Below are 25,962 nucleotides of genomic sequence, written 5' to 3'. Positions count from 1 at the left end.
TCCTGTCACACATTGCTAACTGATAGTTTCTCTTGTTTCTTCTTATATAAGTTAAGTTACTTCCTTTATTTGCAGTTTACATCTTTCCTCTCAATATACAACACATCCATGAGAGCCTTCCACTTCCCTCCAACTCAGGCCAAGATCCTCTCTTCTTCTTTACATAGACACAGTTCAGTCATTATAGCAGTTCTGCTCCAGACTCCTTTCAGCCTCAATTCACTTTCTTGGTGCAAATACTTGACTGGTCTGTATGCACCTGAGTCTTACACAGACATGTGGGATATTTACTCTCCTCACCTCACTCAATATACCCAGGCACCAGGTCTTTCACCTTGTCGCATTGGCAACTCAAAGACATTTTGTAATCCATTAGATTTCCGTGTTATAACCTTGAGCACTTTTATTTCCATTTAGCACTATAAATACAAAATATCTATTAATTTTAAAGTGATTTTTTTCCTTTTGTATAATCAAGTAACAGCTCTACTTCTGAAAGTTAACTTTTGCAATTTATTCAGCTTAGATCAATTTGCTGTGTTGTTTTGCAGATCACAATTGTTCCTCTACCTTATAAGTCACTGCCTGTCTCCTTTTTTCTTGCTGAGGAGCACTAAAATGCAGCTATATATGTCAGCATTAATTACACCAGACCTGTAATTGATGGAGCTTTCGGCATTTTAAAAATTTGTTTCCCAGGCCTTCACAGATCTAGTGATACCCTTCCAATTGGCATAAAGAAATGTGGTAAAATTTCTTTTCTTCCTTCTCATGTGCTGCATGCTAAGTTAGGCTTATCTTTAAATTCACTAGCATTAATCATGTCCTCGTTCCATTGACTCATATTTATATGTTATAAAGAATGTGCTATAAAAGAGACTTTTGGTAGCAAGGTTCTTCTACAGTTATTGCATTCTGCTGACAGCAGTATTATAATTATTAATGAAATGTAAGTAAGAAAGACTGTTTGCCTTTCATGACCTCAAAACAGGATCTAAAATACTGGCAGGAGAGGTGTACAAATGAATTTTATATAGAGAATAAATGGGGTTTTTTTAAAACGTACTCTTTTAATAGGCAAAATAAACATAAAAAAAGCAGAATATTAAAAGGAGATAAAAGGAAATGTTAAATGTTTTAACTTATGAAAAATTCTATGCAATTTGGATATCAGGAGACATTTTTATGCAGATAGAGTGTAATTGTATAATCTTACATATTATGCAATAAGTACACTAAGAGTTATCATCAGGAAAATTAAAAAGTCTTATTTCATTCTGTATATGACGTATGTTCTGCACTGCAGTCAGTTTATCACCATTTTAAAATCAAGAACACAAAATATGTCCTTATTCCTCAATATTATACAGAAAAAAAGTCATTCCGTTACTCGACCCCCCCACACACACATACCCCCCTCCCCTGCTGCCAAAAAAGGTCTTTTCATGGCTAGGTTACAGAATTTTAATAGTTTGATGAAATTTTTTTTCTTATTTCAGACAGTCTGAAAAAACATGGAAGAGCACACTATTAATTGGAGAAGATCAGTTTAAAATTTGCTGGCTTTTAGTAGTTAAAAAAAGAACAAGGATCAGAAACAAGGATCATGTTAGAGGTCCCAGTGTAAAAATAGATACGATGATTAATCTTGTTGCACCTTCATAAAGTCAAAAATATTAAGTGTTAGGAACCTTGATGTGTCAGTTCAAATAATTTCTTTATATGCTGTAATCCAAATCAAGAAGACTGAAATTTCTAGACATACAGACATTGGAATTACAGACCTGGATTTGGATAATTTGTTTGTTTTCCAAAGTAACCTCTGTGGTAGATCACATTGCCACTGCAGGTTGTGATATATACCTGTGAAAACCCAGCACAAATTAAAATCTTCAATAGTGTTAAAAAAAAAAAATCCATCCCAAAAGCCATTCATTTAGGGGGAAATGGCTTACAGAAACAGTTCAGAAGAGCCTCCAGGTCTTTTTATTCTGTTGGTTAATCAAAACTTCAGCAAATACAGCAAATCAAAAGATTTCTTTCAATAGATCTCTTATCTCACTATCCTTATCTCAGTATCTTTACCACTGTCTAAATTGTTTTTAATACAAGAGATACACATGGGTATATTGCTTACACTATCATTCTGTTTAGCAGCCCTAATTATGGACTGCTTGATATTATACAAAAACAAAAAATAAATGATGCCTGCCTTCAACCAGATTAAATGGAAATTGAAAGCAGAAGAAAACCAAGATACAGTGTGCATTTCTGAAACTGTCACAGCACACTGACAATTGCACTGTTTTCAAGGTTGTTTTTTATATAGACAGTACACAAAAGTGAGCATTTCAAAGAGGAACTAGAGAGGGTTATACAAGTCATTCTGGAAAAAAAAAATAGCTGCATGTGTAATAAGTGGTGATAAAGTCTGAGCCAGATGGTAACAGGTCAGTTATTACCACTGAGTGAAGGACAAGGACCCTAGTTATAACCTCTGCCTCAAAATGGGTGCGTGGGGATTTAATATGTAACAGGACTGATGTAGAGAAAGATGAGGCACAAATAGAAAAGCTGAGTAGGAAAAGGGTATGTCCAACATCTCAAATCAAGGCCAAATTAAGGAGTGGGAATGAAGAAGCACACAACCAAGGTGCTGGATATGAATTATCTATGAAAACTAGTGTGCAAGAGATTATACAAGGGACGGAGAGATGCAATGAGAAAAGAGTGTGTGCTACCTGGGAGAGGAAAAATGGGGAGGGAATGAGATATCATTTCAGAAAGCAAAGAAAACTTGGGGCCAGCCTTGTTCAGAAAGGTGGGAAAAAATGGGAGGTGAAATCTCTGAATCACAGAAACTGAAGAGAAGAAGCCCAACATGTAAAACAAGATAAAGCCCAACACACGCAATGCAAGTTACCATTGCTTTAATTTTAAAAAATATTTCAATATAATTAGCCTCTGCATATGAAATTATCATAACCAAAACTTCCTCCAAAACTGAAACAACTGGATATTGTGGGAGCAAAGGGAAGGATACAGCACATGAACAGACAAACAGAAAGGCTTTACATGCTGCATAGCACTTAGTCAATATTCACACTCTTCATGTGTTTGGCATACAGTATAAAGGTGTGAAAATTAACAGATACTGAGCAGCTGTGTCTAAATTGGTAAATCCAAGTCCAAAGTGACCTAAAGTGAATCAATAACTAAAATAGAAACTTTGCATCAACATTTTTAGTGTGGAAGGGAGCTGAGTGATTTTTTTATATAAAAGCAACTGCTGCCAGCCCAGAACACCAAAATATTCTAATATCCAATCTTCTCTCAACCCAATTAGCATTTAAAATTACAATAACTGCAAAAAAAAGGCTTCAAAATATTACAAGGATCATGTTAGGCAATTCTGCATCTAATGTGCTTCTGCTGATTTCAGAAGATTCTCTAAAATATTAAGAAATCAATATCAAAAAGCAAACCAATGGAGGAAATATTGAGGAGCTGACAAAATTGATTTACAACGGCAGTTAATCTGAGGCTTTTGAAACCTGAATAAAGTTGGCACTGCAGAGAGCTATGGATTTCTTAACAAATTCGTATCATATGCAGTCACTTGAAAAATAGAAGCAATATTAATTTCTACAAAAAAAAGAAGGTTAAAGTATGTTAAAGTACCATGTTAAAGTAAATGGTCATCTATGTAGCAGGAAAACTAATGTAAGCAAAACTGCTGAAAATACAATGAAAGGAAGAGAACATGTTTTATCCCCTTCTTGATGTGTGAAACTTAGAAAGAGTGAAAGGTAATGGAACCTTAGAGATATCACTAAAGATGGCTTATCAGATAAAGGTAAACCAAATCTATTGAGCCAGCTATATCACTTTCACACATCCTTAGATTAAGCAAACACCTTCATAAAATGTTAAAACCAGAATGGGCAGGAGATGACAGAAGAAAGTACAACGCTAGTCAGGCGTCATAGAAACTACTGTGTGCTGCTAGCAGTAACCCAAAATTAAAGAGGACAATTCAATCAAAAATCTACTAATTTTGCCAATATGGGGTGTTGTAGCTGCAGTTGCACTTTACATTGTATTTAGCCATTCCAAACCACATCAGTTGCAATTTACTTCTTCTCAGCAAGAGGGACAACATAGGCTGCACATATATGCAGTCACATAGGTGACTTACAGGTGGTGTTTGGGAGCTAAAAGAGCCCTTCACGGACTACCTTTCATGAAAATGACTCTTGCTGTTAATGTTCTAAATAACTAGAATTAATTGCTTAATGACGAAGAGGTATGTATTAAACCCATATAACCAATGACGAATTACATGGCTTTACAGGAGGAGTCATTTTTTTTAACCTACAAAATATTGTACATCAAGTGATAGATATTTATGCTTCTAGACAGATAAAAAACAAAACAAATAGCCACTCTGTTGAAGCTAAGAGACCATCACAAATGTGTTAATTGCTTAGTGTTTGCAGCTAGGCAGGAGCAGGAGAAAAACTTTCAAATTACATTAAGTTACCAACAACATGATAACAAGGCTTTTATTTATTCTCCTAATCCCTAGAAACTAGCAACAACAATAAAAAAATCCCGATGTTGTGAACATTACCTATTCACACTATGCAATAAATAAAATGGGTCAATCCTGAATTTATCTAGATTTTTCTCAGATCAAAGAAAACCTTATCAATTGGAAAACAAGACATTTTAGAGAGCTGAAACCTGCAAAACTGCCAGTAGCTAGCAAGATGTCTCTGTATCATCAAATTGCCAAATAAAAGAAATAGTAATGCTCGCTCTATATAACCCACATTATGCTTTTTTGGTTCCTTCTGGAATTAAAAATACTTTAAATTACCCATTCAGCTTCCATCAGCAAGATGTGCAGAACTGCAGAGGGTTAAGGTTGTTTCTCAGAGTCAAATCCTGTGCCCATGCATCGGATGTTTACAGCATGTTGTTTACAACAAGCTCTAAAAGAAACAAGAAAACAAATTAATAATAACTGACCTCATAAGAAACAGTAGTGAGAGGACAGAATTACTTTAGAGAAAAGGGCAAAAGAAAATGAATGCAATTGGTTAACCTCAAAATAAGTATTTGTACCACAAAATATCTTGGAGGTTTTTTTCTTTTTCCTTCCCTTTTTTATTGTTGGTTGTCCTTGAAAATTAAATTACAAATTACGTCTTCTACAAGATGGTTATTTAAACAATTTGTACAAATGAGGACTAAAAGATGAAGTGTTGTCTCTCTTCAGATCTCAACATTTACAATTTCCAAAAGTAGGAATTATACTACAAAATCAATGGACAGAAAATATTCCTGAGACAATGCTATCTGTTTATGAACAATTTTTAAACATAAAGAAATTCATTAACATGCACACAAAAAAACCCCAAACACTAGAAAATACACTGTTTACTTCTGGAATTATTTCTTTTAAAGACAGAATCTACTCTACAGGCATGCCTCTCATTCTGCAAAATGTCAGAATAGGTTTTCTTAAATGTGAATCCTATCTCAGTTTTTCTCCTGTTTGGTTCTTTCTATTTCTATTACTCTTTATAAAATAACTGTCATTTCTACATCACTTATCGAATACCTAAAGGTATTAATTTTTAGCTCTGTTAAAAATTAAATTCTGCATCGCCCTTCAAGTGATTAAGCACTAATCCAAGTTATTTTTTAATTGATTTATTGTTGCAGCACTGTAAGAAACAAACTTTCAAGGGGATAATTTTAACCAGAATGTGGATATAAGGAATTTGGTTTATAGTGGGAAAGGTGCAACCTACACTTTGTCTAAGGAACAGTGGTACTGTAGAAAAGTGTTGGTATCTTGCAGATGTGACTGTGTCTGATGACCAGGCAACTTGACTGATAATTTGAGAGGTCTAGTTCATGTAATAATCCATCTTCCTTTTATTTACATCATTTGGCCTACTATTAACACAGAACAGGCTGATATCAATATTCTGCAAAAAAGACTCCAATTCCAGTCTCCAAAACCTCTCATCTTCAAGACAAAAAAAAAAAAAAGGGATCTTTATGATTAAAAACTGCAGAGTTTAAGCTCAGAATCCACCAGTACAACTGAAGTTTTTTCTGTCTTGGTCTGCTCTCATCATTTGAGAAGGTAGCACCATTAACAGAACTGTACTAAGAATAAGCTGCTATATTTACATATCTGTAAATTGACAGATCTCTTGATAATCTTAAAATGTGAGAAAGGTTGATTTTATGAGACACCAGTTCTAGTGATATATACAATAGCCTGCTTTAGGAAGTGAGCAAGCAGAATGCTTTTAAATAGTAACATTCTGAATTTGAGATGTTTACTTCTCTTATCTTCACCTCACAGAGATGGAAGAGCTTCAAATGAAACATAACATTTTAAATTGTTATGCCCTGTTCTGACACTTCTCCAGAGGTCAGTTTTCTCAGGGTTGTAAGTTGCAGCTAAACAGTATAGCTATAGATCAGCTCAGTAACATGCTCCTATGCTGGGGAGTCAGCAGCACAACTCAATAACAGAGTGTAAAAACCCTGATGCCTCTGATTTAGGATATCATGAGAGATCTGGACATCTGGAACCATAAAGCTGCCAGAAGCAGGCTAATGTTTTTGCCTGGCAGAAGGCAATTAAATGGGAAGCTTTCTGTGAAGCTGCCAGCATTTTGAAAATGTTCAATGCCAACAAAGTGGTGCAGAGATCTTCACCTTGATAGCGAGTTTTGACATCTCATTACTGATAGTCATTTGGTAACTGTGTCCTCTGGTGCCTACAATCTCAAACATAATGGATATTATAATTTATTTAGGTAGAGCCCTAGATCAGAGGGTGACTCAAGCAGAAATCTAGGGCAGTCCTGAAAGACACAGAGGGGAAAAAAGGGAACAAAAAGGAAGGGGGAAAAAAAAAAAGAGGAGAAAAGTAGGACTGGTTGTTGAAAACAAATGTTGACAGTAACTATGGGTAGGAATACACAGTTATTACTAGCACTGCTGAATTTAGTTGATATTTCTTCAACTGTGCAGTTGAACTATGGGTAAAGGAAGACATGACAAAGCCACCAGGCTAAATCAAGTGCTGAAATGTGCAGAACTTCATAATATTTAAGGGATTCATGTACTTCATTATAAAATGTACTGAATAAGTTATAGCTGTCAATTTTGAAGCATCAATTTAGCATCAGTAAACTCCAGACCAGCTTGTGAAATATTATATGCTTTTTTCCTGCCCTCATTGAATCTGGATATACTATATATTGGACTGTAAAGAATGTTATAAACTGCCCGGTTTTTTCCCCTCAAATACACATGGAGTTTTGTTATGCTTTGAAAAACAATCTTTGATTGCAGCATCTGAGATTTTTCACCAAGAGTATAAGAAACAGTTTCCCTAAGGTAGTCTATTTTGTGAACCTTTTAAGCTTCTCTAAACAGGCATGAAAAAATTGTTGTGCTTCTGTTTCCCTGTTCTCATTCCCAGATAAAACATTTTAATTCACTTCAGTTTTGCTCTCTAATGTCTTGTCGTCATTGTAGTCACTCTTAATATTCACTACAGAATGAAAGAGCAAAATTAGGCCCATTATATATACATTCACATGAGCAGATGGGATTTCAGGTGAGACTCAGAGCAATACAATAGTACAGAGAAGAAATTCGGCAGAGCATTCAGCATCCTCAGAGGTTTAGCAGGATGACTTTAAATCACCAGTGCCCTCTGCTGCTCTCAGGATAGTCTTTTATTTTTTGTGTTGTTTTTCCATTCATCCAGATACAGCTTCGACACTCCTCCAAGCCATCCTCAATTTCTTGTAGGATTATTCATGGCTACTGTGATTTGCAGAATTCTGTCCCTGTGAGACAGAATTACAGCCTGACCTACCCCAGCATGGGTGACATGCTGACATGGGTGCATTGCTGAGGCAGGACATGGGGTGATGGCCTGGGAGCCAGAGCTGTTGCTGCCCTGCATCACAGCTCTGCCAGGAGTGCTCATCCTCTCCAAAAGCAAAAGCTTGCAAGGTTTTCAAGGAATTTTACTGTTTGTCCCTAAAGGTCAAGGATAGAAAGGGAAGGTTGCCACTGCTTTCACCTAGGAGGCTGAGTTTTGCAGGGAAGATCCTGTACTGCAGGTAGACTAAATCTAATAACATGAAATATGAAGGATAGAGAAACATGAGTAGTTACAATTTCATCAGCTGAACAGAGTAATACCTACCTAGGGGGAAAATCAATCAGATAGTGTCTGATCAATGTTTTTGTGATAGCATTAGGTATGTGGCTCATAAAACCTCTGAGGAGATGGTGCCTATTTTCCTTACCTGTGTAATTCATTTATTAGCCTAAATTTACAACTGTCAGCATTGATTTGGAGAACCAAACCTAAATGAACATGCATTTTGTGGGTTCCAAGGACAATCAGCTAAAAGCCTAAGAAAAATGTAACAAATTTTTACATAGAACAGCTAACTAATTTCCATTTCATTTATATATACATAAAAATAATTTAATTCCTAGAAGGAAAGCTGTCTGGTCAGGAATTCTGAATCTGGCTTCCATTTTTCTGCCTCCTTAAGGAACTGTGAAACTCCTACATGATCCAATAACTCTCATACTCCTCAAAAGAAGGGGGATGGTCAACTTAAAGTGAAAGGAGATGTGTTTTTTGTGACTGCAGGTTACATTTGTACGCAGGCCCAAAATCCTGCAACACAGCCACTTCCACAGACTACCAAATTTGACACTCCAAACTTTTCTGAAAGGCAAAATAATGTTAATTGCAATATTTATTTGGTATGCCCTTTATACAAAGGTACAAAAAAGTCCAAAAGACTTCTTATGCTATTGGTCTAAATACTGTGTTGCCTCATAAACTAACACAGTTCCTGCTTAAAGTACCTGACATGAGACAGCTTGGGTGCCTGCCCATTTGTCTGAAGTAGTATTTTCTGCTTTCTCTTCAAACATGGCTCTTTGAGGGGTGTGGGGAAGCCTTGATTTTTTTGGCAGGAAGGGCTGCTGCACACAGACACTGTTCACACACTTAGGGAGAGATACACATGTTCCTCTTCCTCTTGATCTTTACAAGTTAATGGGCACTGTGGGAAGCTGATGCTTGATCTCCGTTATGCTGCTCCAGCTGTCCTCTGTGGGGACCTGATGTCCTGCAGCACAGGGTCCAGCTGATAACAAGAAGCAGCCCTTCTGTCCAAGGCTGACCATGTCCCGGAACTGCAGGGTGAGATGTGTATTTGGCTGTCATGCATCATTAATATGGCCATTCTACACTAAGGTACAAAACCCCCCTCCAAGTAAAGCTCTTCCATGCTTTCTTCCAAAAGGAAATGCTTTTTTTACTCATTCTCCAAAGCTGTGATGCCACCTCTCCTATGCATTACAATTTATCCCTTGGGGCAGTGCCAGACATTGCAATAAAATGTTATCAGGTTACACAGCACAACGCAAATTATAAACTACATTCAGTGGCCCACAGGATACATAAAGTACCAGGACTGGTACTCGGTGATTGTGCCTTATGAGTTATTCTCATAAATGATATTGAAAAGCAGTGAGAGGCTCAGTAACTCATGCAAGTTACTGCAAGAGAAAACAAAACAAAGAACTCAGCCCTTGCTGGCATTCAAACAAACAGACGGTGTGCAGTAATTGCCATGCTCCTCAGAGCTAGTATTACAGAATAAAACTGAGTTTATCTAATCTATTTTTTGGTCAAGAATTCAAGCAACATCCTTTTTTTTGCACTTGAATGTTTGCATGCATGCTTGAAGATCACTCACCAAAAAAATTTTCTTATTTCCTGACAAGTTTGACTGCTCAATTACAGACTGTTTCAAAAAGGAGTCTTTTTGATGGTATAGGTCATAGATTTGTAACACTTTTCCTCAAGTCTCAGGATTAAATGCCAAAATCAGACAATTCACACTGTGAACATTGTAATAATCTAGTATCTGGCATCAGTTTTTTGACAAAGGTAAAGATGGCTATTGTCAGCATGTGTATCACAAAAATACTACTCTTTTCATTGCCACTATCCCTTACTGTGTCTACTTGTTCATGTTGAAAATCAGCTTAATATGAAAGCATTTTTTTCCCTGCACTTTTCCAAAAGAAACAGGAGAAAAAAAGCAGAGGAAAAAAAGTAAAAGGAAGAAGAACAAAGAATGAAAAGGGGAAGACAAGATTTGGGAGTAAGGAAAAAGAGTAGTTGGAATATTATAGTCTTCAAAAGGAAGATATTCAGTGTGGGAGGAAGTTCTGCTTATTTCTCTTGCCAAAAAAAAGAAAAAAGTTATGTCCTGGGGCATTTTCAGTTGCTGTCTTCACTTCATCTGATACATGCTAGAATTTTAAGCATGTGCAAGACCATGAATATTTTTCCACCAGTTATGCTCTAGTCCTCTCATGCTGATTTCTGAGCTTAATCTTTCAGTGAATTTCACAGCAAGAGACAGGTAGTTGCAGAGGGAGAGCAGTGCAGAAGTCAATGTTTCAATACACAGGCAGAAAGTAGAGCTGTAAGTGAATCACACTATTATGAATAGGACACTTCATAAAACAAGTGCACATTGAAAGAGACTCAGGAAAAGGGTCGCAACCTACTTGATAAATTCCTTTCCCATTATGAGGAATGCCCTTAAACTCATTAAAACACTTTGTCTTGCAAATATATTATACCATGCAGGTATATTTGGCAGGGTTCTTCTTGAAAGGACAAGGGAAATAAAGATTTATATGAAACTCTGTGGAAATTTTTTTTATCTTTTCCATTTTTCAAGAGAAAGGATTCTTGTTATGTAATGGTTTGGTCCAAAATACTCATTACTGTTTACCTTCTGTGAGATAAGAACTAGGAGAAAAGCAAAGCAGGCACCAAACTTGAAAGAATATAAAGAAGTTTATTAATAGACCTAAAATAAGGAAAAAGAAAAGAGGAGAAAAAAAAAATCATACCACACCTTCAGAACACTTCTCCTCCCCCCACCTTTCTCCCTTCTCCCACTGACAATGCAAAAAGACAACCCTTGAGATGTTCGGTCTGTTTGCCACTTCCATAATAACCTTGTTCAGTCCATTTAGGGAGAGGAGTCTCTCTTGCTCATACTATGGAGACATTATCACAACGAGACAGTTGCCCGGGTTGGTTCTCTGCTCGCTTCATGTGAAAGTCCCCTCCCATGACTTGCAGCTTTTCCCACAACTGTTTTCAAGGGTCCAATCTTGAGCTACTGGGGTACAATTTTAAGGTTGAGCCATTCAGGAACAAAAATTCTCTTCACCCATCTCTGGGAGCATTTCATCTCTAAGAATAGAGGCCCTCCTCCTTCCCTGGGAGCAAAAGGGTCCTCATCATCTTCATCTCTAAGATTATCTCTGGGAGCATCTCTAGGAACTGAGGTTTTCTCCTTTCCATTTGGAGCAAGAGTCTTCATCGCTTCCATCTCTCCCTGTTCAAATTTCTCATCAAATTACAGCTGCTTCAGCATCTGCTTATCTCAGCAGAGGTACTTTTGCTCACAAGTACAAGTTGAATGCTCCACCCCCCATGCCTTCATGAAATTACAACGGGTACTCTGATATATCATAGCTTCACAACAGAATTTCAGCTTTAAGCATCTCCTCTTTCTCCTCCCTCAGGTTTTCAGCTCTTCACAGCACTAACAGGGTTAATCTCACCCAGGCCTTGCAGCTGGAATGTCACTTATCGCTGTTGGTCTTTGCCGGGCAGTGGAGCAGCTTCAGCTGAATCTTGGCCGCACTGGAGAGGGGGAGCCGGGTGTTCCATCTGCACATAGCGGGGCTGGGGGGGGCACGGGTGGAACAGGGCCCATCGGCTCCAGGATGGCCATGGCCCGGCCCGAGCAGGGGCTGGGCCAGGCCTGCCAGGTCCCCGTACTATGGGGCCCCGCAGCCACCTGTCCCAGAACCAGAAACGGGAGAGAGCTCTGCCCGGGGTTTGTCTATTCTTAAGTGTGGATCACAGAGACAGTCAAAATTTTAAGTGGTTTAAAAAATTGTCCATATTCAAACTAGCCAGCTGATAGGTTCTGTCAGGTCATAGGGGAGCTGTAATCACCCCTTTGCAAGAACATCACTTCTGGGACTATGCTTAGCTAACCCATGACAGTTATTATACTGTTATTATCACCTTCTCTGCACAGAAAGAAAGCTCTCAAGGTTTGTAACTTGAGAGTCTTAAGCTGCACCAAGGGAAATTTAGGTTGGATGTCAGGAAACATTTTTTACTGAAAGAGTGATAAAGTTCTGAAATCGTCTGCCTAAGGGGGTGGTGGAGTCACCATCCCTAGATGTGTTTAAAAAAAGATTGGATGTAGCACTTAGTGCCATGGTTTAGTTGAGGTGTTAGGGCATGGGTTGGACTTGATGATCTTGAAGGTCTCTTCCAACCTGTGATTCTGTGATTCTGTAACATGAAGAAACAGCTCATTATCTCTAGTTGTGTTTTATGTGGTTTGCACCTTTATTTGTATGTTTACCTCAAGACAAATGATGAATTAAATGCACAGACCACCATTATCCCTCTAAAATTAGTGGGATTTGATGGAGATCTTATCTTTTCATTAACATTAACATCAAGGACTCTAATTCTGTCAAAAGATTTTGAAAATGACAAAAATATTTATTTCATGGCTATGGGCATGGTCTCAACATTCACTCCATTGCTAATCACTTCCATTCATGCTTGTGAAGCTTGTTGTGTTACCTTTCACTTGGGGTCTATTTTTCCAGCAGTTTTTTTCCTGGAATGGCTATCCTTTCTTTGTCAGTAACAGCTGAAGATTTTCCCCTAATTCAAACTCCTTGTCACACTACCTCCTGCCCTGTATTTGACTTCTTGTTGAGCTCACTGTCCTCCCTCAAAACTTCCCCTTGCTTTCAGTCTGTGCCTTAGACCCTTAATTTGTATTGACTCACAGTATTGTTGCTGTGAGCTCTGCACCTGCTCCTATCCTACATCGGTGGCTGAATTTTTACAGACAACTGTTTCCAAGGGAGACTCAGGCAGAAACTTAAAAATAACAGTTGAGCGAGCTATGCAGGGCTGCCTTCAGCCTGTGCATTCAGCGGCTGCCAATGCAGTCCCACTTGAAAACTGTACCATGGAGTCACTGACCAACAATCAGACCACACTCAGGCTTCCCTCTGCTTAGCCAAGCCAGAACCTACACCAACAACATTAGCCTGTTGGCAGCTCTAGCTAAGTTTAATTCTGTTTGCCCGAATGTACGGTGAATGTTGACAATTTAGTTGCTTATAAGCACAGTGCCTGTGGGCTACCTGAGGGTAAGCCTAGCCAAAACCAAAGTGGATGTTTTGCATGCAAACCTTTCAAGAAAATTAGGAAAGATCTGTTTGAGACAAATTTTCCAGTTTCCCAGAAAGACAAAATCAAAACCACAACCTACTTGTCTTCCTCCCAAAATATCAAAATTATTTTGCCTTTTATTAAACAAAGAACATGGAAGAAGGGAAAACAAAAAAAAAATTGTAGGAAAGACATTAAAATTTCAGGTTTTCCCTGTAACTTGGATGGGTCAAAGAATTTTCTTTATCACCAATTCTCCAATTTGTGAGAAAATCATACCAAACAATCCTTTCTTTACATTGTTTCTTGTATCACTGTAAAACTTGTAAACTCAATTATAACTTAAGACCATTAGGAACAATGTCTGAATTGTAGCTCAAAATTTGTATCAACCATATGAATGCAAACACCCTCAATTACTTTAACAAAGAACAGCTGTATTGTTGTGGGGTTACCATTTGCTTCTCATTAATGACCAATTTTTAACAATCTCACAAGACCACCAAATTAATTTTAAAAAAAATTAATTCTTGACTAATAAGGAATACTAATAAAGGGAACCTTTTTAGCATTTGGTTTGCATTGACACGGATGCCATTTATTTTTACTTTGTGTCACAGGAGAGAAAAAACCACTTTTTAGGCAGCAACAGCCTTCTTGAGGAAATCAAATCCAAATTCAATGCAAATCAGGTATTTTTAGTATTGTAAAGCACTGGACATTTTATAAAAACAATAATTTCTCTATATAATTTTAGTTATTGTCCAGCTTGTTAAAGATATTACTGAGCTGAAGACATATAAATAAAAAGAGCAATATAAAGCAGTTTTCTCTAGATGCTTAGTAAGAGGGTATTTAAAACAATTGTAGCTGCTACTTTCTTCCTACTTCCCAACGTTAAACTTTAATCCCTTTCATAAACTGCTCTCCTAAATTAGAGATGAGTCAGGGCATTATTTTATTACCCAAACTCTACTAGCATTTCCGCTTCAGAAATTTTTTATGCTTCAGTACTTTTGAGGTTTTAATTGGATCCTGAGCTCGTACTGTTGATAATAAATTCTTGGGTTGAAAATTAATATAGATTACAGTTAAAAATTTTCAGACTGAAATGTTTCACTTGTGAAAATCTACTCAATATATTTTTCTTTAAAAAAAATCCACAACCATCTTTTCAAACAAAGCTTCAATCCTTCAACACTTGTTTGAAAGTAAACTGCGCGGAGAATAAACTTTCACCCCCACTGAAATATAACAATTTTTCCCCATATACTTGTACTTTTTGCTTGTGATAGGGAAATACAAACGCATCATTTTATTTTGAAACAATAAAACAGCACAAAAGCACAACAAAACCTTTGGATAAATAAGTAATAAGTCTCTGACCAATCTCACTAAAATGATATATGACCATATGGAAATCATTCCAAAACATAGCGGTGCAGAAAACTCAGTGGAAATGCACAGATTCTTCACACTAGTACTTATCGATTTTTATTTTTTGCCTAATGAATACTCAAAATTTATGAGGCAAACTATCTTCAATTTCAGAAATAACAGTTAATATACAAACATAAAGCTTGAATTCTCTCCTTGATGGATATAATATAAAGCAACTTAGCTGAAATACTGGCAAGACCATGAAAACACTTTAAAAGTTGAGACAAAAAAAGGCAGTGCATAATAATATAATGAACTTTTTAAAATTTTATTGCTGAGACAGAGGAATCTCTTAAGTATATCTTGAGACCCTTGTAAAAGTCACTGCATTTACAAGGTCAAAATGATTAAAAATAACACAGCGAGTAAACTAAAGAGACAGTAAAGAAGCTAACTGATTTATTTGTTTTTGTTTGGAAAGAGGGAAAAGGGAGGAAATATCTTGTTTTAGTGCTGATCTTTAAAGATAATGAAGGTGAAGCATTGTCAAACACAGAGACGTAAAAGAATAAGATAGAAGAACTCCAGAAATTGTAGTAACATAAATTACTCAGGCATGATGCCAGAACTCTGCAGAAATTTCTGAGCATTCATGCTCCAGTTCAGTATCTCTGAACATTTTCTGGATGTGAAGGGAGGGATAGGATCCTCCTAGGCCATCTTGTGCTCTTTTAATCTACCTAATATAGATGAGATTCATTTCATTTACTGTAAAAGGGACAAGTTCTCCAAAAGTACAGCAAAGTAGATTCAGTGAATAAAAATGTAAAGAAAAATTATTTCCTGGATGAAAACTGCACATAATGACCAAAGTACGACTGAATGATTAGTACTCAGTAGAGAGATGAGTTAGAACTTCTTGGTGAATAGTGAAGACAAATTTCCAGAAACCTCTGTTTTAAAGATGTAATTAACTCATTTCAAATCTGCCAGCACTTTGTCGAATCATGCCTTCATTTTACCAGCATGAATAGTATAGTGACCTGCAGTTATGAAGTCCTTAACATAAATCCACCCTTGTGTAGCAGTTTCAACGCCTCTACCTGCAGAAAAGCTTCACAGCACTGCAGAGACCACCCACCACCAGGCAGCTACAATGAGCCAGCTCACCACATGGCTCCTGCTTCTGATTTCAGTCCAAACCTCACACAATCCCTCATCTACGTTTCCCATGTTGCAAAAACCACAGAACTCGCAGAAAGGCAACAAAGGTGGTAAACAGTGCAGCAGGGGAGTGAGTCCAACCCCATCTCAAAACTATCATTTTTGTCCAAGATGGTTTCACAGGTAGACAGTAGAGTACTCCAGCCTCACTCATAGTTCCACTTGGCAGCAAACCCTCATCTGCCACCACCAAGAGATTTCTCTTGAAGAAGGAATTAAAAAGTGAGACCATCTCTGTCCCATGGCTCACCACTAAGAGCTGCTTTTAGATATCCAAGGAACCAATAAAAAACATCTTCACACAGCACATGATCAACTCCTCAAATCTATGTAGTGGGATGCACTCCTTTAGAAACAGCATATTGTGGTCCTGACCATCCCTCCTTCAGCTGCCGGGTTTAATGCAATGACAAACCCTGATTCCACCTCTAGGATAGCAATTAGCAAATCAGCCTTTATCTGTTGGCAGCAACTGGTTTGGAGAGCATTATTCCACATGCATTAATGTCAGTATAGTAATAAACTTTCTTGTTGTAAAATGCCCAAAAATATTAACCTGTCCAATACAGTACTATAAGCATATATTTTTTAATGGAAAAATATTTGTCTAATAACATTTCATGTCAATATCAAAGGGACAAAGATTAATTTTTAAAATACTTATTTTTTTATTAAATAAATCTAGCAGCAAGAAATAATAGGTGGTGAAAAAAATAATACATCAAAATCCCAGGGAAATTATTTTGATTCATGCCATTAGCAGAGAGCAGGTCTCACTCACATTGCTCTCCAGTATATGCAGCAGGACACATCAGAATGTTAATTTAGATATAAAGATAAATCTGCCAGAATTTTTTCCATTTGCTTGAGTAGATGTTTGGGTATACAGAAGGCAACACTTACCAAATAATGTAAAACTCCTCAGTCACCATGTTCTAGCTAGCCTCTTTGCAAAAACACACCTACTCAGTGTTAATTCCCATATTAGAAGACATAATCCTAAAAAATAATGCCAGCTAAAAGTGAAATTTTTCACACACTAGTAAATTACTTTATCCTTGCTGTGGATGCCTATGTTATAGCAGTGCAGCGAATTTAACCTATGCAATATAATTTAAAAGCCATGTTTCTGCATCTCTCAGTCTGCCTAATTTTCCCTGCAAACACCATGAGTGTCTAATGTAAACCTGTGTTAGCACCTGATGGACTGCACTAATTAGTCTCATACCTAGCTGCTAATCAGCTTCATTCTGAAGATTCACCTCACACAAATTGCAGAACACAGTAACCAGACTTCATCATTTTCAGGGTTTTGCAACATTATTGAGTCTTCCAATGGGTAAAATCAGTCAGTTGTTCAAACTTGGCAGTATAAAGTAGAAATAATGGATCAGCACATCATATAGGGTTTGTTTCCAGAGTGGAATACCAAGAAAGGTAGCTATTTTTCTTTCTCTCTATTCTTTAGACGGCTCAGTATTAACCATAGATTCACACCTTTTGCTACTGTTGGAGACCCCACCATTCATCAGCAAAATGACTTTTAGATGGTTCTGCCCTAATAGCCATAAAAAAACCCACATAAATATGTCTTTGTCTTCTGTAAAGCTTTGCATTTTCCACTGTTTTGTCTACAAAGCAAACTGTAAACAGAAGTCAAGGATGTACAATTATAGATCTAGATTGAATAATCCACGTAACACTGCTCTTAGGAAGAGAACACTACCACCACTCTGTGTTAGGGACGGGTTCCACGTCACTGACTCTCACACTGCTGGGAACAGCTTCTTACTAATACCTTTTTGAACTACAAAAGCATCCAGACATGATGCTGAGCAGTAGCTGTTTACCCCAGTTATGTCCTAAGGTTTGTCCCACCTTTCAAAGTCTGTTTACTATATTCTGTCTGTACACTTCATGGTAACTCAAATTGTTCATTTGGACAGCCTGGTTTTGCAGAGTACTGCATCTCCTGACTAATCCTATTATGAAATATTTTCATTCTTGTTGATAGTCCAAGATAATTCTTTACAGGTGTCAGCTGCAGATTTCATGTATTTTTCACTATGAAATTGATCATATCGTTAAAGATATTTTCACATCTTTTGGGTTTTGTTGTTTATTCCACCAGACAAATCAGGAACACATGGGATGCACTGGCATTTCTTCACCCAAACTCAAGCATCTCAAATATTCTACTATGAAACATGGATGACTAGTATGAATTAATTTGATTGAGCTTCCAGTGGTCCTTCACATTTTTACTCTATTTCAATAAGGCAAGTATAACTTTTCTGGTACCAGTGTAGCACTTGTAGCACACAGTGTGCCCCAATAGAAACACTTTCTACTCTCCTACAGTGACATTAACCGTAGGAAGCCTAACCTCTGGACTATTAAACTATCTGTATTAATATCTTTAGCATCTTTTTTTTCTCACATTCAAGGCAGTACTAGCAGGTTAAATACAGCTGTTAAATACTGAGGGGAAAAAACCCCTAAAATGTCATAATATATTTAAATACAATGTTCTATATAATTTTGTTACTGTAGCTGTGGAGCTTTTTTGATATACAAGTTCATAACACTGGATATTAGGTCCAATGTCCCCATACCTCACAGAATTGCTTCTTAATAGAATATCTACCCAATGGACCAGATTTTAAAATTCAGGCACAGGCAAGCAATGGCTATATATAGCTATTAGACAATCGTAAAATACTGATGGCTCTGAAAAAATTTGAGCAACTTCACTAAAGTACTGAAAATTTCCAGCATCTACAGTTAATAAGTCTCAAAAAATGTATAATACTTGAAACTGAAAATGGTCATATATAATTTCAATCACAGATACATTTGAAATTATTAGATTCTATAATATATTTTCACTGGCATTCATATCCAATTTTTCTACCGATTTGTTCATTGTATTGTAGCTTGTCATTATAGAGTTAGTAACATGTGCAATTCTAACTACTTGCTCACAACCTAGACTAAAAAAAATCAAACAAAAAAAGGTTATACTACTGAAATCCCTTAGTATCTTGTTCTTCCTCAGATTTTCTTGAGGAAACTAAATATTCGCAAGTTGTAACTCTAAAAACTTTGCATACTTTTCTGCTTTTATTTTATGACACTTGCAAAAGTCTCAAAAATTAAATATATCTTACTGGACATAAGTGTGCTTTCCATTTTCCCCAACTCTTCCATTGTCCTCATTGTCCTCAATCTCCATATTTAAAAGAAATCTCTGCATGAACAGACTAGATTTAGTACGAACTACTTTTCTGTATAATACTCTCTACCAGTCTGTCTTTATAAAATATGAGTAGAGCTATTTTATATTAGTGTTAGACAGATTACAGCTGAGTGACAGTATGAAAAAACTTCAAATACGTTATCAAATATGGTATTATGTAGAAAATATTCCTCGACAGAATAGGAGTTTATGCAGTAAATAATCTTGGTTTGGAGGAATGTGGTCTTCATTCAATTTTCATGCCCAAACTGCTCATAACACTCACATATATCCAGATCTCAGTAGGACACCTAAGAAAGCCATCACAAGGAATTACATTCATATAAATTTCCATGCACTATTGCTGAATGGAGAGCAATTCTGTATTAATAGCCTATTATTGTTTAACCTGCAAAGGTCAGGTCTACAAGGACATAAAACTAAAAAATTTTCATCACCCATTTTTCCATTAAAACAGCTGCCTTCTCCCAGTACGGTTTGGATCTTAGATAAAAAGACTGCAGGGTGTTCTTTGAAGTCTTTAATAGTATCAGTATTTCAAGTCTGTAGTCATGTCCATAACGCATGCCATTTTTTCAGAGAAACTAGAACACAAATGGTCAAAAATTGTCAATAATTCTGTAGTTAAAATAACACTAATTTGTCAATGTTATTTGACACTTCCAGTTTTGAATGGCCATAGGACCAATTTAGTCTACCAAATTACAAAATGAGATAATCATATGGTGTTATACTCTTTCTTTTTGGTTTTCTGATCTTAATGAGATCCTCAGATCAAAAATTGCCAGGCATTTCTATTAAAAATATAAGAAAAATATTAGATGGACACTTGCAGTCTTCCTTGGATACTGGATATGCAGGCATGCCAAATCATTGTTAATGAGATTAATGTTATCTAATTAAATGAAGCAAAATGCTCTTAAAACACTGAAGAAGTAGACAAGGTATAGGCAAGTGGTAGGGAAGTATTGGACTGCTGGGAGGAAGGGATCGGCAGAGAATGGAAGTTTCAGCAGCTGCTCCAGAAGAAGAAGAACCACTACACATCATGTGGTAGCGCTTAAATCTAAGGGTAGCAAAGTTTATGAAAGAAACTTTCTGTTTATCTGGAACTGCAAAAAAATGAGATGATGATGAAGAGTCAGGTACTTGTTCAACGGAATTTAATTTTTGCCTGCAGTCCACAGGATATTTTTATTACTGGAATATTTCTGATATTTTGAAGTTTCTGCTCTTATTTTGATTGACCTTAGAGGATTATGGGCACATCAAGAAGCACAGATTTTCATCTTTCCAGGAAAAAAGAAAAAAAGATAACGGAGATTTTTGGAAGAAAAATGCTAAAAAAAGCAAAAGAAAAATAAAGTTTTGTTGGTCTTTGTTTTTTGCTTTTTTTCCAAAGTTATCATGATTATGTGAATGACATCATAATAACTGACAAGAATACAACTCAAAAAAATGCAGGTTTGAAAGAAATTGGAAATATCAACTGAAACTTTCATAAATGAAGTGCTGGCATCAGAAGAATATAGGTAAGTGACATAAAAATCCTGAGATACTGTTAATGAGAGTATTCTCCACTCTGAGAGTACTGAGGTTCCCAGTATTTGGAGACAGGGGTGTGGAACTGACTTTGGCTTTGTACAGTCTTCTGCAATACAGCAACTACTGCCTGCTTTTGAGGGAAAATTCATTATTTACTTGCATTCAGAGTGAAAATCTACTGCTTTACTTTTCTGAAGAAGTTCAGCAAAAGCAAATCAATGACGAGCGAGGGTGTTAGGGTGCACAGAGATACCCTAAAATGCATATCAGACTGAAAAGGATAAGTTACTCTCCATATACCCCTGTGTATACTAGCTCAGTTACAGAGAAAAACAAAATTAATATTAATATTAATATTTTAAATTCAAACACACACTAAATGTTCAGAGGCATTTCTCACTTGAATTTATATATTTTGTGTATTAACAAGGGAAAAATTAAATAAAATGTACATGATCCTATACTCTCACGTGTGAAATAAGTAGAAGAATTACAAAGAGCCTCTGGGAGGTAGATCTCAAAGCAGGCGCAAATAAATTACTTGTAAAAGGCACCTGGTTTTAGATCTCAAAAGTGTACATTAATTAGCATCTGCTAACATTACTATGAATACGTTTCTGCCACTTAAGTATCGGAATCCAGAATCTGCTACTTCACATCTCGAGTCCCACTTCTGTGCTTAATTGGTGTTTCTGTTTTCTCTAAGAGGTAAACCACTGACTGTTGCTTCACATGTGACAGTGGTCAGCAGGTAAGAGGGAAATTACCTCCGCAGATCCAGCACGGGTAAGTCTGCTTCCAAAATACAATCTCAGTTTTGGGAATCTGGTTTGACTCTGGTCTAGATAAGCTTGAGAAACCAAGGGAGTGCAGTAGAGGAATGTTAAAATGGTTGGCAGATAGCAAGAAGCTGAGGGAGGCAGGCTTGCATTGCATTTGTCCAAGCAAAAGCTTTGTAGCTTCCAAAATACGGGGTTTTAGGTGTACAGCCTTAGCCCTGAGAATTGCCCTGTGCCCTCTTTGTAGCTGAGTGGCACATGAGAAGATCAACAGCAGAAGTCTTGGAAAGACACTCCAAGACAAGACTGTCAACATCTGGGTTTTAAGGTAATTTTCTTCTAAATTTTTAAGCTGCCTCTGAGCTAAACAGAGTTTGCTGGTAATATGAAGAACAGTGCAAGTGCGACTTGACACTGGAGCGAGTCCTTGACTCATGAGTCAGAAAACAGATAAGCACAGTTAGCAAGTTTGGTAAAAATGGGCCATGTAATGGTCTAATTTGTCCCTTATTAACAGGGACCCAAGGAACAGTGGCCATGAGTGCACTCCTTTATTTCATGTTTCTCCCTCTGTGGAGCTCATCCGATCACTGCCACAGTTAAACTACACACTGACATTAATTACAAAATAAAGAAATTGTACCTCATGCACATTTAAATGACTGACACTCCATGAGAGAAATAATTCACTCTGTACTGTTCATATAATATGCCATCTTATGATGCTCCTCTCATGGTCACTATTTACATTATTTTAAAGACTCCTTTCAAACACAAACCATTCATTTAATTGCGCATTTCACTTGCAAAAAGGAATGCGGAATAAAGCGGAACAGTGCTCTCCTAATCTGTTTTAGCAGGAGATCATATTAGTCATCAGTGTCTGAACCCTGCATAGTTTCCATTTCCCTCCTCCGCCATGGATAAAACAGAGCTGACAACACGTATTTTTCTTTGTCAAAACATTTCCATTTCGCCTACTTTTCAGTGCACAGACATCTTAAGAGCCATAACTTAGGCCAAGATTACAGCAACATTTTTCTTGTTATCTTCATATTGGAAAGGTACCTGCGCTAGATCCTTAACAGGAGTATACTAACTTAAAAACTTGTCACAGATAAAACAGGATTTCCCAAACAATAGTGTCAGACAGAGACAAAAAATAACCTAGGCAGTTATCAGATGAGAGTGAGAGGGCTTGGACAATACTGTCTTCTATATCTCATCAGACACATCATGTTCAGCTGTTTCAAAAGTCATTCAACCACATTATACAGTATTGGTTGGCTGACATGCAGTGTACACATCTTATTCTACTTCCTTGCCTGATGCTTTTTTAACTTTTAGAGAATGGCCAAAGCAGACACAGATCGTTTATGCAAAGCCTTGCCATGCAGAAAATGAGTTACGGTGTTGAGAAATGTGTCTTCCAGGCATATTTTTCCTGAGTATTATGTAAAGAAAATCACAGTAACATATGAAAAAACATACACACAAATAAATTGCCCTGGGTCCCAAATATGAAGTCGTAATACAGTTGTCTTTCAAATATTTACTTCTCAGTGTGAAATAGAAAGACTACCAATAAATCAAAACGCTGTGTCTGCACACCACACACTGCTGCAAAACGAAAGGCAAAGCAAAAATAAGCATTTACCAGTCACAACACACAATTACATTATTCCTGAATTCTACATGTAAATGGACACGAAGCTGACCAGGCTGATGAAAAAATTATTCTTATGCCTCTTGTATCAAGAATGAAATTGCTACAATGTGCAGAAATATCACTGAGAGCAAACCCTATTATATTCAAAGTGAAGAACTGTGCATGGCCACAGGAAGCAGGGGTTGGAGGAGGGGGGTTCTTTCCCTGGGCTGAAAGTGTGTTCAGCCAGAGGACCCAGATCCAAACATTGCAGATTGAAAAGACTTCTTCAATGTACCAAGACCTCACTTTCAGCTGTATGTTTCTGCCTGCTTGTACTTCGCCTTTGCATGGCAAAAGTACACCTCTCTCAGTACAGCAAGAGACCTTAAAAAAACATTTAAATTGTCTGTATAAACAATGTATGCCTGGAAACTGCAGAGCTGCGGGATGCCTGAAGGGAAAACGTATTTAAGCAAAATTTCAGTGTAATATTATTCTGGTTCACAACTTCCCTACTTAAATCATATTCAGTTCAGCTGAACAAAAGCATTTATTTTAAATTACGAATTTGTTTATCTTTTTCTTAGCTGCAATCTGAGCTCCTCTGCCCCCCCCCCCCCCCCGCATTCCATGGCCTAGAGAGTTTGACAGATTGATTCCCTTTTCTACTCTTAATTATACATTGATGGTAGGACACCTTTTGCACAGCAGTCCTAATGACTGCCTGAACAATTATTTCATATTTTTCTCTCATTTTAATTTATAGTACAATGTGAAAAGTTTCTCCCGTCACTGAAATGTAGACTTTTCAAATGCAATTTCTTTTAAACTCAGATAAATGGATTTGCAATCCTATATCAATTAGGATATGGGTCTACCACTGTCAAATCAGTTTAAATGTTAAATGTTGACCAAATCAGATCTTAATTTTCTATTTAGCTTCTGTGTAAGAAAAATCACTTATTTTAAGAACTATCTGTTCTACTTAGTCCACACTGACAAATTAATTCCACACAATGTCATGTTAAACCATATTCAACACCTCATTATATTTCCTAGGTTCATGTTTCCCTGTCTGCAGTTGCCACATCCATTTATGATTTTTCATTCAGAATAATTTCACAGAAAATAACAGCAACTTACATAATATTAAAACCACAGAACTATAGAATAATCTTGGGTGAAGGGACCTCTAAAGGTCTCTGGTGCTCCAGAGGAATCAACCACTGTTGATGTAAATTTATATCTATTCACTTCATGTACTGACAGCCATAAATTCTACCTGCAACAGCGGCATGCTCACCTTCTGAATGCCAAATCATAGTAAACTGGCATGAGTGGCTTTTAGTAGCTCATTTGATTTGGATGATATGTTTTCCATTCCCCATGAGTCTGATGTCATGGTAGACAAAAGCATATAGCTGCAGCTTCAGGCACTTCCTGTGGATGAATGGAAACAGAAACAGGACCATGTGGAACAAATCTGTACAGAAGTTAAAAAAGAGAAACTGGAAAAATGAGGCCCATATTATGCCTATTGCATAATATGGTACATTTAGTACCATAGTACATTTAGAAAATATACAAAAACATTTCAGAGGTATTGCTTCTTTATTCTCTCTTCAAATTAACAGTTTGGCCTTAATCACTGCAACGTATTCTTTTCTTTTACCAAAGGTTATGGTGATCCTATTTATTCTTATTAATACAGAAGTTATGTATGCATCTAGTTACATCCTGGTGGATCATTTTGGGTGACTAAAGGCCCTAACCTTCAGCGTTACATATATAGAGTACTTCAGGTATGTGTTTATATTCCATAAATGCACCATCATCCTGTCTTACTGGTTAGTTACTTTGCATGCTGCAAATCTGAAAAAAAGGTTTTTTCACAATGTTTTTCTAGAAAAGAATTTGGTGGAAAGGATGTTGCAGAATTTCCATGATGGGTTAAATGTCTAAAAGATAATTTTGTAATAGATTGGAATGGCATACTCTAAAGAATATTCTTTGGAGCTTGCAATCTTTATTTCAGTTATGTAGTGCTATGAACCAGGAAAAAAACCACCAGTAAGCTAAGCAAAAACAAAATTCTCTTTCTTATTCTGCTTTATCCTTGCACAAAAATTTCCAAAAGTCTTCTGCTTCCTCTTCCATACTTCCCAGTCCTGTATACAGGAAGACCAGGATATGTGAAACAGAGATGTGCATTCAAGTGACACCCTGCAGACTACGGGCAGCCTCTGGGCTAGCAGAGCAGAGCAGTGGAGAAACAGCAGGTAGTCTCACATTTCTTTTCCAGACAACATGTCAGATTACTCACAGTCTTGAACAATTTTCAGTTTGAATATCAGATTTATACTTTTAAGGTTTTCTTCACAAAAGTAAGGGATAATCAATCAAGATTTTTTAAAAGTAAACAAACAAATTTTAAAAAAATAAAAATTTAAAAATTTAAAAAAAAACCCCAAAAACTGAAAAATCATGTTTGAAGCCTGGAGTGCAGTCATGAGCTGTTTTGTGTCACTGAGCTACAAAAAAGTCAACTCAGATCACCCCCTGTTATATCCTTCCACAATAGAAGATTATATGCACAACACCTCCTGACAGTTACTTACAAAATCTTGTATTAATAGTCATTTGCCCTTCATTCTTTTTTCAGGAAAGTTTATTTTAAATTCTCTAGGTCTTGGCTCAGCACACTCTGAGTCATTATATCCGTCTTCTTGCAGGCTCTCCT

The sequence above is a fragment of the Aphelocoma coerulescens genome, assembly GCF_041296385.1.
Source record: "Aphelocoma coerulescens isolate FSJ_1873_10779 chromosome Z unlocalized genomic scaffold, UR_Acoe_1.0 ChrZ, whole genome shotgun sequence".
Taxonomy (NCBI): domain Eukaryota; kingdom Metazoa; phylum Chordata; class Aves; order Passeriformes; family Corvidae; genus Aphelocoma; species Aphelocoma coerulescens.
This window is presented reverse-complemented; position numbering follows the sequence as displayed.